The sequence below is a fragment of the Rhinoraja longicauda genome, chromosome 27 (genome assembly GCF_053455715.1).
Source record: "Rhinoraja longicauda isolate Sanriku21f chromosome 27, sRhiLon1.1, whole genome shotgun sequence".
NCBI classification, from domain to species: Eukaryota; Metazoa; Chordata; class Chondrichthyes; order Rajiformes; family Arhynchobatidae; genus Rhinoraja; species Rhinoraja longicauda.
In genome coordinates this window covers 23493682-23507161 of record NC_135979.1, presented here as the reverse complement: position 1 = coordinate 23507161, position 13480 = coordinate 23493682, and the positions used below count along the sequence as shown (strand labels likewise).

Below are 13480 nucleotides of genomic sequence, written 5' to 3'. Positions count from 1 at the left end.
CCTCCCCTCCCTTCCCTCCCTCCCCTCCCTCCCCCTCCCCACCCTTCCCCTCCCCTCCCCACCCCTCCCCTCCCTTCCCCTCCCCTCCCCTCCCCCCTCCCTCCCTCCCCTCCCCTCCCCTCCCCTCCCATCCCGCATTTTTGAAAATCATTGCGCCAAGTCGATCTTGATACCAGATGTGAGTTGGGACTTGCCCCCTCTCGTCAGTCAGTGCCTGCGCTCTGCTGCCGGCTCCGGCTCCAGCTCCAGCCCCGTGGAGACCGTCCAACTCTATCCACGTTCGCTCTGCTCTTGGATCGGGAGCGGCTCGGCGTTCCTGCACGTCCCAGCACCGCGCCCAGCACAGCCTGACGGACCGAGCGGCCGGCCGGCCGGGAGAGAGAGAGAGAGAGAGAGAGAGAGAGAGACAGCTCGGAACACGGCCAGCCAGACCGTGGTGTAACGGGACGGTGCAGGGAGTGAGCCGCCGGCCACAGAGAGCCCAGCCCAGCCTGGGGCAACTCTGGCCCGCACCCCACCCCACCCCACCCCACCCCAGGTGAGTTGGCACACCCCTGACCCACGCCCTGGGTGGTGGGAGAGACCCCCCCCTTTCATGCATGGAGCTCCGAGAGGGGCTGGGGGCAGGGGGTCGAGGTGGGGATACAGTGGCTGGCGATGGGGAGGGGGCAGAAGGTGAGAGAAGTGGCTGGAGGTTAAGGGAGGGGGGAGCTGGAGGGTATAGGATAGGGCTGGGGGGCTTGGGGGGGGGGGGGGTTGGAGGCAGGAATCCCTCCCCCCCCCCCCCGTTTTTCAGGGGTCAGTTCTGGCCATAGGCCTGAGCTGGGAGCGAGGAGGGGGTTGCAATCATGTCTACACCTTATCCCTGATACTTGTCCCCCCCACCCTGTCCCTTGTCCCCCCCCACCCTGTCCCTTGTCCCCCCCCACCCTGTCCCGTCCCCCCATGTCTGGCAGAGCTGTGGAAGAGTTTAGGAGAGAGCGTGTTACAGTGCGAGGTGGTGAGGGTGTAGGGTAGGTTGGTTTGTTGAGCTGCCCAGTGTCTCTCAGTGGCAGCTACTAGTCGATGAGTTGGCAGCAGGTGACCGTGCTGGGCTCCCCTGGTGTGTCCCAGGGTTTGGACATTGGGAGGTCCCAGGGAATGTGGGAAATCACGTTCCACCAGACTCAGGAACAGCTTCTTCCCCTCCATTTACGGACCGCAGAATGGTTCTTCCATAAGCTTGGATGTCATCTGCTCTTCCAACCCACCTCATTGCAGACCTTGCACTTCTTCTCCGGAACTAGAACCTAGAGCAGTACAGCACAGGAACAGTCATGTCAGTCCACCAAGTCTGATCCAAACATGATGCCAAGTTAAACCAATCTCCTCTGCCTGGTCTTGATCCATATCCCTCCACCCCCTGCATATCCATGTGGCTCTCTATAAGCCTCTTAAATGCCACTAATGTATCTGCCTCCCCCATAGTAGCCTGTTCCAGCCACCCACCACTCTCTGTAAAGAACTTGCCCTGCACAACTCCTTAAAAATTCCCCCTCTCACCTTAAACCTATGGCCTCTAGACTTTGACCTTACCACCCAGGGGAAGAGGTTCTGACTATCTACCCTATCTATGCCTCTGATAACTTCATATACTTCTACCAGGTTCCCCCTCATCCTTCAACACTGTAGAGAAAATCATCCACGTTTGTCCACCCGGCAGAGTGGACTTGATGGGCCGAATGGCATAATTCTACTCCTAGAACTTATGAACTCTCCTGGTAGCTTATACCCTCTAAGCAGCATTCTCCTTAAAAAAAAAAAAGACACAAAGTGCTGGAGTAACTCAACATGTCAAGCAGCATCTCTGTGGTAGCGAGTCTAGGTCAGAACATGGTCGTAGATTAGGAGATCAGCAAGAATCAAAGAGGGAAAGCAGTGGGAGAGGGTCATAGGAGGAGAACATCTACAAAGTAGGATTGCCTCTAGGGGATTTTAGAGTGGATCAGTAAAAAATATGGAAACAAGGAACTGCATGTGCTGGGTGTCGACCCAAACATCACCTATCCTTGTTCTCCAGAGATGCTGGCAGACTTGCTGCCTTACTCCAAGCTTTATGTGTCTCTTTTTTGTGAACCAGCATCTGCAGTTCCTTGCACTGACAGGAGGTTGGTAATTAGAAGACCCGGATATAAGAAGGGTGATTGAGGAATGCTTTGGATATGGTCTGAGCTGATGGGACTTCTGGAAATCTTATCGAAACGTATAAGATTATTAAGGGGTTGGACACGTTAGAGGCAGGAAACATGTTCCCAATGTTGGGGGAGTCCAGAACAAGGGGCCACAGTTTAAGAATAAGGGGTAGGCCATTTAGAACTGAGATGAGGAAAAACTTTTTCAGTCAGAGAATTGTAAATCTGTGGAATTCTCTGCCTCAGAAGGCAGTGGAGGCCAATTCTCTGAATGCATTCAAGAGAGAGCTGGATAGAGCTTTTAAGGATAGCGGAGTCAGGGGGTATGGGGACGGGGGTACTGATTGAGAATGATCAGCCATGATCACATTGAATGGCGGTGCTGGCTCGAAGGGCCGAATGGCTCCTCCTGCACCTATTGTCTATTGTCTATAAAGAGGTGGATACAGATTCAGCAGAGACTTTCCGAAGAGAATGATCTATTTGAAGTAAGAATGTTTGAGCAGCAGAGTAGAATCAAGTCAAGTCAAGTCAATTTTATTTGTATAGCACATTTAAAAACAACCCACGTTGACCAAAGTGCTGTACATCTGATTAGGTTCCAATGGAAAAAAAATGAAACATACAGTAGCACGCAAACAGTTCACAGCGCCTCCTCAATGAGCCTCAAACGCTAGGGAGTAGAAATAGGTTTTGAGCCTGGACTTAAAGGAGTCGATGGAGGGGGCAGTTCTGATGGGGAGAGGGATGCTGTTCCACAGTCTAGGAGCTGCAACCGCAAAAGCGCGGTCACCCCTGAGCTTAAGCCTAGACCGAGGGATAGTGAGTATGTAGGTTAATTGGCTGGGTAAATGTAAAAATTGTCCCTAGTGGGTGTAGGATAGTGTTAATGTACGGGGATCACTGGGCGGCACGGACTTGGTGGGCCGAAAAGGCCTGTTTCCGGCTGTATATATATGATATGATATGATATGAGTAGCCCCAAATCGGCTGACCTGAGGGACCTGGAGTTAGAGAGGGGGGTTAGAAGATTTTTGATGTGGGGGGGGGGGGGGGGGGGGAGTGTCCATTTAGGGCTTTATACGTGAATAGGAGGAGCTTGAAGTTGATTCTGTACCGTACAGGGAGCCAGTGGAGAGAGGCCAGAATCGGGGTGATGTGGTCCCTTTTACGGGTACCCGTCAGGAGTCTCGCTGCGGCGTTTTGGACCAGTTGCAGGCGGGACAGGGAAGATTGGCTGATCCCAGTGTATAGGGAGTTGCAGTAGTCTAGGCGGGAGGAAATGAAAGCGTGAATGATTTTTTCTGTGTCGTCGAATTGGAGGAAAGGTTTGATTTTAGCTATGGTTCGAAGTTGGAAGAAGCTGGCTTTTACCACAGCGTTGACTTGCTTATCAAATTTTAATGCAGAGTCAAATATCATGCCGAGGTTTTTGACATGCGGTTTGACTAGGCAGGATAGACTTCCAAGACTGCCTGTTATCAATTTGATGGAGTCGGGGGGGGGGGGGGGGGGGGGGGGGGGGGGGGGGATAGGATGACCTCAGACTTGCTCTCATTTAATTGGAGGAAGTTCTGTGCCATCCAACATTTTATGTCCTCAAGGCAGTGTAAGAGGCTGTTTAAATTTGACTGGTTGTTGGGTTTCAGGGGGAGGTAAAGCTGAGTGTCATCGGCATAGCAGTGGAAAGAAATGCCGTGCCTTTGAATGATTTGGCCAAGGGGGAGCATGTATAGAGAGAAAAGAATGGGGCCTAGGATGGAGCCTTGTGGAACTCCGCAGGAGAGGCTAGCTGGAGCAGAGGAATAACTGCCTATGTTGATGGCGAAACTCCTATCTTTGAGGTACGAAGCGAACCAGCTCAGGGCAGTGCCATCAATGCCAACCGCGTACCGGAGACGGTCAATAAGGATGGTGTGGTCCACTGTATCGAACGCTGCGCTGAGGTCGAGAAGGAGCAGGATTGCACAGTCGCCGGTGTCGATGGCGAGAAGCAGGTCGTTTTGTACCTTCAACAAGGCAGACTCTGTGCTGTGGTGGGCTCTGAAACCTGACTGGAAACTTTCCAGGATGGTGTTTTGGTGCAGGTAGGGCACTAATTGGTTTAGAATTGCCTTTTCAAGGACTTTTGACAGGACTTCGTTAAAATGTGCCACAGACTGGGTCCCTGTGCAGTTTGAGACCCCGAGACTTTAGTATTGACTTGTTATTGTCACGTGTACTGACAGACAGTGAAAATCTTTCGGTTTGCGAGTTATCCAGTCAAACCAGATGACACTATACACGAATATAATCGACCCCAACACAAGTACAACCGGTAGTGCAAAGAGAAAAATACCAGAGCGGACACAAAGTGCTGGAGTAACTCAGCGGGTCAGTCAGTGTCATAAGTTGTAGGTGCAGAATAAGGTTATTCAGCCCATCAAGTGTATTCTGCCATTCAATCATGGCTGATCTATCTTTCCCTCAACCCCATTCTCCTGCCATCACCCCATAATACCTGACACCCGTACGAATCACGAATCTGTCAATCTACGCCTTAAAAACATGCATTGCCTTGGCCCCCACAGCCTTCTGTGGGAATGAGTTCCACAGATTCACCACCCTCTGACCAAAGAAATTGCCTCTCATCTCCTTTCTAAAGCTACTTTCTGTTATTCTGAGGCTTTCTCCCGCTAGCAGAAACGTCCTCTCTACTTTCACTCTATTCAGGCCTTCCACTATTCGGTACGTTTCAATGAGGTTCCCCCTCAACCTTCTAAACTCCAGTGAATATAGGCCCAGTGCCTTCAAATGCTCACAATATGTTAACCCAGTCATTCCAAGGCTCATTCTCGTAAACCTCCTTTGGACCATCTCCAATGCCAGCACATCCTTCCTCAGATATGGGTCCAAAACTGCTCACAATACTCCAAATATAGTCTGATCAGTAGCTTATAAAGCCTCACCGTTACATCCCTGATTTTGTATTGTAGCCCTCTCAAAATAAATGTTAGCATTGTATTTGCCTTCCTTACTACTGATTCAACTTGCAATGTAACATTTTGGGAATCCTGCACCAACACTCCCAAGTTCCTTTGCACCTCCGACTTCTGAATTCTCTCCCCATTTAGAAAATAGTCTATGCCTTTTTTCCTGCTAATAAAATGCATGACTCCACACTTTGTTATGCTGTATTCCATCTGCCACTTCTCAGTCCATTCTCCCAACCTGTCCAAGTCCTTCTGCAGAGTCTCTGCTTTCTCTGCACTACCTGCCCCTCCACCTATCTTTGTATCATCTGCAAACTTGGCCACGAAGCCTTCAATCCCCTCATTCAAATCATTGAAATCGTGAAGAGTAGCGGCCCCAGCACCGACCCCTGCGGAACTCCTCTCGTCACTGGCAGCAGACCAGAAAAAAACACCTTTCCACTGCCACTTTCTAATTGCCACCTTGCCTTCTGCTCCAGCTAACCTGCTACCCATGCTAGTATCTTCCCTCTGATATCATGGGGTCTCATCTTCTTTAACAGCCTCACCTTATCTCACACCATTCTGCTTTAGTTAAACATTTTGTTCAAGATGGCCGCGCCGTTGTGTTTGGCTGCCTGCCACTGTATGTTTCTTTTTTTTTTCCTAATCAGATGTGCAGCACGTGGGTTGTTTTTAAATGTGCTATACAAATAAAATTGACTTGACTTGACTTGACCTTATCACCTTATCAAAGGCCTTCTGAAACTCCAGGTAAACCACAGCCACTGACCCTCCTTTGTCTATCCTGCTATTTACTTCCTCAAAGAATTCCAACAGGTTCGTCAGGCAAGATCTCCCTTTCACAAAACCATGTTGTGACTTTGGCCTATTTTATCGTGTGCTTCTAAGTGCTCAGAAACCTCGTCTTTTATAATGGACTCTAAAATCTTACCAAGATTTTGGTGAGGACTGGGCGGCACGGTGGCGCAGCGGTAGAGTTGCTGCCTTACAGCGCTTACAGCACCAGTGACCTAGGTTTGATCCCGACTGCAGATGCTGTCTGTACGGAGTTTGTACGTTCTCCCCGTGACCGTGCGGGTTTTCTCTGATTTCTTCGGTTTCCTCCCACACTCCAACGATGTGCAGGTTTGTAGATTAATTGGCTTGGTAATATTGTAAGTTGTCCCTCGTGTAGGGTAGTGTTAATTAATGATTGTTAATGAGGGAGAGGTATTTCTGCCAATTCGAGCAGACTGCGGTGTGTGGATGAGGAAGTCAAGATCCAATTGCAGAGGGAGGCGCACAGACTCGTGATTACTGCTGTTACCTGCATGTGTGAATTTACCATTGTCCCACTTGTCTGACAAATGGATTAAATTTATCTTTACTCCAGCTAGTTATAACTTGCAATCTAAACACTTCCTAAATCTATTTATTGCTTCTCCTGATGTGACCTTCGCGTTACCTTCACCACGTTGACCGTTCTACCCATGCTTTCCTATTCTGTAAGCTCTTGTGCTGAACATTTTATGGTGTTGGTGTGCTGGGATCGATGGTCGGCGCGGAATTGGTGGGCCGAAGGGCCTGTTTCCACGCTGCATCTCTAAACTAAACTAAACTTGCACATCTCTAATAATGTCCAGAATTTCAGACATCATAGCCTTAAAAATGCAACATGTCCACCTTGACCAGGATACTAAAGAAAGTACTCGCAACGATGTCTGCATCTCCCCTCACAATGGGAATCCTTGCAATACATGCACTTCTGCAGATTCAGTCCTTGTGCTCAGTCACTTGTGCTGACATAGCCCGAGGCATTGTCTACACGTGTGATTGTTCAGAGTGAGTCGATGACTCAGAGTGTGTCGGCTAGTTTGCAGCAATGGTGAAGGGTTCAGAGAGTGCACAGGATTGCACAAGGGGATGTGAAAGTGTGTTCATTTTACTGGGTGTCCCTGAAGCTAAGTCCCTGGGAGTGTGTCAGTGTTTACTCTTGTGTTCCAGTGATTGCAGAATGAAACGTCACTCGATAGTGCTCTTGCCAATACCCGAGGCTGTGTTTTCGTACCACTCTCTGAGCAGCTATGAATTGTTGCTCGGGGCGGGTATCTTATAATAAACTGCTGATTGGTATCTGTGATCTCACAGATACGCCCAGGGTAAAAATTGTGCTTGCCTACTGGGTCCATTGTAAATTTGTGGAGTCCGATCTGGTTTCAAATCACTGGAAAGGTTGGAAGGGAAAACTGTCCCAACAATCCCGCGAGGAAACTCATTGGCTTCCTGCTCCGCATTCCCTAATGACCTGATGTAAGATTTCCACTTGACCCCTGTCCCAGAGACCATTGGTCAATATGACACCCGGTCTCCTGCTGATGGACTTCAAGGGCGGCACGGTGGCGCAGCGGTAGAGTTGCTGCCTTACAGCGCCAGAGACCTGGGTTCAATCCTGACTACGGGTGCAGTCTATACAAAGTCTGTACGTTCTCCCTGTGACTGCGTGGTTTTTCTCTCGGTGCTCTGGTTTCCTCACACACTCCAAAGATGTACAGGTTTGTAGGTTAATTGGCTTTGGTCAAAATTACAAAATTGTCCATCATGCGTTGGATGGTGTTAGTGCATGGGATGGTTACTGGTCGGTGTGGACATGTTGGGATGAAGTGCCTGTTTCCATGCTGTATTTCTAAAATCTAAACCTTGAACTTGATAGCCTGGTTTTAGTTTTTTCAGTTTTAGACATACATCCTGGAAACAGGCCCTTCAGCCCACAGAGTCCGTGCTGACCATCGATCACTCTGTCCCAGAGAATGAGGCCACTTTGACGTGTGGTTCCCTGCTGATGATCTTGAACCTGACTCTTGATGATATCCTGGTTTTATTAGTTGGCAAAACAGTAAGTCTTTCATTGATTGAATCCAGCTACTCAAATATTTTCACAACACAATCATTCAATGGAAATTACTTTGTAGCCCAGGGCAGAGCGAGATGAGACTTGTTTTCAGTTTACCACAACCACAGAATGCTCCTAGGCCTTTCACAGATAAAAAAAAACATCAACCACTGTTGCACTGAGGAAAGTGTGGTGAACAGTCTGCACCGAATAAGCTCCCACATCCAGTGAAGCCATTTCAGGACAAAGTCTTCAGGGCATGAGAGATGCCTCTGAACCTGCTGCACACCAGTGGCCCATCTCCTTGATCTTACCCCGTAGCCCTTGCCTCTCCCCATCTCTAATTCCCTTTGTGAAGCAATTAGAAATGACCAGATAGACACAAAATGCTGGAGTCACAGAACTCAGCGGGACAGGCAGCATCTTTGGATAGAAGGAATGGGTGACGTTTCGGGTCAAGACCCTTCTTCAGTCCAGTCTGAAGAAGGGTCTTGACCCGAAACATCAGTCTGAAAAAGGGTCTCGACCCGAAACGTCACCTGTTCCTTCTCTCCAGAGATGCTGCCTGTCCCACTGAGTTACTCCAGCATTTTGTGTCTATCTTCGGTTTAAACCAGCATCTGCAGTTCCTTCTTACAGGAATGACCAGATAATTGACCATGGACAGTAACAGCCAGGATAAACTGGGAGCTCTCTCTGCTCTCTCTGGTGATTGTGTCCAGGAGACGTTGACTGCCCAGTGGACGGCTGCCAGAACTTGGCTTCACGCCTGATCTGAGAGTCGCGGCAGCTCTCCCTCGGTGTTGCTTGCTCCCGTTCTCTTGCCTTGGTGTCCTATGACTCGGCTGGGAAGAAAAAAATCTCTTCCCTCCTGCAAAATCCAGGTCAGCACTTCCCACAGCCTTGTTTTGTTCTTCTGCTGAGTGTTTCTGGTTAGTTTGCCATATTTCTCTTATTCCCTTAACACTAAAGAGGCCCAACGAGTCTATGCTGGCTCTGAAGGGGTGCAGAAGAGGGTTACCAGAGTGCTCTCTGGATTAGAGGGGATTAGCTACAAGAAGTTGGACAAACTTGGATTGTTTTCTCTGGAACACCGGAGGCTGAGGAGAGACCTAATCAAGTATAATAAATGATGACAGACATAGATAGGCTAGACAATTGGAACTTTTCTCATTAGGTCATAAGTTCATTAGTGATAGAAGCAGAATGATGCCATTCGCTCCATCGAGTCTACTCCGCCATTCAATCATGGCTGATCTATCTTTCCCTCTTAACCCCGCTCTCCTGTCATCTCCCCGTTTACCCTGGCACCCCCACTAATCGAGAATCTATATCTCTGCCTTAAACATATCCACTGACTTGGCCACCACCGCCTTCTGTGGCAATGAATTCCACAGATTCACTACCCTTTGATTAAAGAAATTCCTCCTCATCTCCTTCCCAAACAACATACTTTTATTCTGAGGCTATGACCTCTGGTCCAAGACTCTCCCACTAGTAGAAACATCCTCTCCAGATCCACTCTATCTAGTATAAGAAGTTAACTGCAGATGCTGGTACAAATCGAAGGTATTTATTCACAAAATGCTGGAGTAACTCAGCAGGTCAGGCAGCATCTCGGGAGAGAAGGAATGGGTGACGTTTCGGGTCGAGACCCTTCTTCAGGCCTTTCACTATTCGGTAATTTTCAAATAAGGAGGTCCCCCCTCTTCCTTTTGAACCCCAGCGAGTAGAGGCCCAGCGTGATCAAACCCTCCTCATTTGTTAACTCACTCAGTCTTGTAAACGTCCTGTGGTCCCTCTCCAGTGCCAGCACATCCTCGGATAGAGGGCCCAAAATTGCTCACAACACTCCAAATCCAGTCTGAGCAGCACCTTATAAAGCCTCAGCATTACATCTCTTTTCCAGGGGTGGTGATGCCAGAGACTAAAGGGCATAGCTTTAAGGTGAGAGGGGCAATGTTTAATGGAGATGTGTGGGGTAAGGGTTTTTTCACAGAGAGTAGTGGAAACAGATACAGTAGTGATGTTTTAGAAACTTTTAGACACATGGCTAGGCAGGGAATGGAGGGATATGGATAACGTGCAGGTAGAGGAGATTAGTTTAACATGGCATCATGTTTGGCATGGACATTGTGGGCCGAAGGGCCCGTTTCATTGCTGTACTCAGCTGAGTTGTATGCTGTTCCCCACTCATCTCCCTGCAGCCCATTCACCGCTTGTGTCCCCCCCAGTTTTGTTGGGCAGGCTAACATTCGGGGAGGTTTACGGCTGAATGTTTACCAGAGCCCTCTGCCTGGCAGTGTACTCACCGGCCCCAGTGTGGGGTCCCAGCCCTCTTAGAAGATGCGAGGCCGAGGTCATGGAGGCAAAGGAAAACCATCTGCTATGAATAAAAGTTAACTAACACTCGAGCATCGGAACTAATAGAGTTCAATTGGAAAAAGCCCCGGGAATAATGAGGAATTGGAACGCGAGAACCAGTTGTTGTGAAAGTTCTCATTTCTGTGAGCTGCAGAACCCAAACCAAGTGCTGTTTGTCGCTGGGCGTTGGGGAGAGTTTTCTCTTCACGTGACGCCTGCTTTGATTTGCGAGTGTCACTAAAGGGGGATTCTGTTTGGGCCGCAGTGTGCAGCAGATACTGGGTGGGTTTATATAGAACATAGAACTGTACAAAACAGGAGCAGGCCCTGTGCTGAACATGATGCCAAGTTAAACTGATCTCCTCTGCCTGCACGTGACCCTGATTCCTCCATTCCCAGCACATCCATGTGCCTCTCTAAAAGCCACTTAAACACCACTATCATTTCTGCCTCCACTACCACTCGACATGGATAGGGAATGAAGGGATATGCATCACGTACGTACAGGCGGAGATTAGTTGCATGTTCCAGGTACCATGATACTGCGTTTAAACAAAACCCTGCCCTGCACATCCCCTTTAAACTTTGCCCCTCTCACCATAAAGCTATGCCTTCTAATCTTTAACATTTCCATCCTTGGAATAAGTGTTTTGACTGTATATGCTACGCGCCTCATAATGTTATATACTTCTATCAGGTCTCCCCATAACTTTCAATGTTGCAGAGAAAACAATCCAAGTTTGTCAACCTCTTCTTATAGCTAATACCCTCTAATCCAGGCCTTATTCAGGTAAACCACTTCTGCATCCCTTCCAAAGCCTCCACAGCTTTCCAGTAACAGAGCAACGTGAACTGCACACAATACTCATGGCCAAACCAGCCTCTGTGCAGTATCTTTCTCCAAGGGTGGAAATGTCCAGGCCTAGAGGGCAAAGATTAAGGTGAGAGGGACAAAGCTTTTTACAGAGAGTGGTGGGTGCCTGGAACACACTGCCAAGGGTGGTGGTAGAGGGAGATACGATAGTGGCACGTAAGATGCTTTTAGATAGGCACATGTGTATGCAGGGCATGGAGGGACATGGATCACGAGCAGGGTCAGGAGGTTAGTTTATCTTGGCATCATGTTTAGCCCAGACATTGTGGGCCGAACGACCTGTTGCTGTGCTGTACTGTTCTATGTTCTAGTTGCCTGCCCTGATGCTTACGACTTACAGTAGTATCTGTACTAGAGGCAAAATGCCAGACAGTATGGCTTAAAATAACTGGGCACTCAGCAGGTCGGGCAGCATCTGTAAAGGGAATGGCCGGATAACGTTTTGAGTATTACCCTTCTTTATTCTCTAACTTACCCCTAACTCCTTCTCTTCTCTGCAATTAACCCAAACAATTGTGCACCCATTTCTCCCACTATCCCACCCCTGTGCCCTATCTCCCCAACCCCTTCCGCCCACATCTGGCTTTACATTTCATTTTTCTTCTCCTTATCTGACACCATTTTGTCTGCTTTTCACCTCCAGCCTTTGTCACTTACTCTACCCATCTGCCAATCACACCCACTCACCTGTATCCACCTATCACTCGCTAGTCTTTGTCCCACCCCCTCCACCTCTCTTTTCCATCTTTCACACCCCCTGCTCCATCCGTCAGAAGAATGATCCCGACCCAAAACGTTACCTGTCTATTCCCTCCACAGATGCTGCCTGACCCACTGAGTTCCTCCTGCACTTTGTTCTTTTGTATAGTGAATGGAAGTTCATTTAGTGTCAAACCAAGGTCTGACATTTAAAACTGAGACCCACTCGATCTGTGTGCACTAGGACTTACCGGCGCCATCACCTCACCTCACCTCCCTCCCATACCTTCCTCTCATCACCCCAGTATCTGTCCCCCACCCTTTCACCTTTCCCACTCCTTGTTCTTCCCCCCCCCCCTTTCTCCCATCCTTTTCCTGCCTCTCATTCCATCTCCCACCTTATTTTCTTTCTCACCCTTCCTTTATTTCTCCCCCCACCCCCATTCCATAAAACCCCACTCCTTTCCTGCTTCACGTTTGCTTTTGAAGTAATCCGAAGTTGGCAACTTTGGGAGCCAAAGAAAGCAACGTTGGCCGCTGTTATTTGGAGCTGATCCGCCAGAGGTCGGCTCCTCGATGTTTGACTCGGGTTGGTCTGGAAGTGCTTCATCTCTCTATCGCGAGCTCACCATTGATGGTCTCGCTGAGGTGCATCCCAGGAGAAATGCCAACTGTCTGCAAGCCAGGACCTGACGCCAGCCAGGCTTTGAACATCTCCAAGGAGCTGGCTACCTCAGTGTGGGTCTGCCGCAGACCACCGTGAGAATGGTTGGCTTCTTTGCATTTCCAACTCTCTCTCAGGAGGGAAGATTTATTTTGGGCTTAAATAAACCACCTCTTATGAAATGCAAGCAGAGCATTTTACCATGGTGTGGGACCAATTGGCTGGTAATGGAATCAAAGTTTCCCTGGAAAAGTGCTAAGTCGCCACTGACTCCTGGGAATCTCTGCTGACACCGGAGCAGGAGCAGCGGGATGGAGCTGGAAACCTGGAGTCTATTGCCGGGGAAAACCGAAGCCCTGAGTAAGTGGAGTGTTCTCCCTCGTGTACCCCTGGCCCATTTGCTCCATCTGTCAACTCCTGCCCCTCCTGTACAAGTGTCTGTGGATCCCACTCCGGCCCCCTCACTCTGCTCCAAGGCCACAGCTTGGAGTGAAGCACCAGCCCCTTGAAGGGCCTGACGAGGGACGGCTTGAAGATACAACTGTGACTGAGACTCAGAGCAGTTACAGTGTATCCACAAGACCCCATGCCACTGGCCACTTCCCAAAGCACAGTTCAGCACAGTTTTAGTTTAGTTTAGTTTATTGTCACCTGTACTGAGGTACAGTGAAAAGTTTTTTGTTGCGTGCTGAAGTCACCGGACATACTATTCATGTCTGAAGAAGGGTCTCGACCCGAAACATCACCCATTCCTTCTCTCCTGAGTTGCTACCTGACCTACTGAGTTACTCCAGCATTTTGTGAAGGACATACTATACATGATTACAATCGAGCCGTCTACAGTGTACAAATACATGATAAAAG

The 13480-nt window shown here is 49.0% G+C and overlaps 1 protein-coding gene across 1 annotated transcript in view; it reads left to right on the top strand.

Annotated features, from left to right (window-relative positions):
* The first annotated feature begins 267 nt into the window (after positions 1 to 267).
* Positions 268 to 13480, top strand: part of col16a1 (collagen, type XVI, alpha 1) — a 143697-nt gene continuing 130484 nt past the window's right edge. The window contains 1 exon segment of the mRNA XM_078423060.1: positions 268 to 538. The gene's annotated coding sequence lies outside the window, so the exon portion shown is untranslated.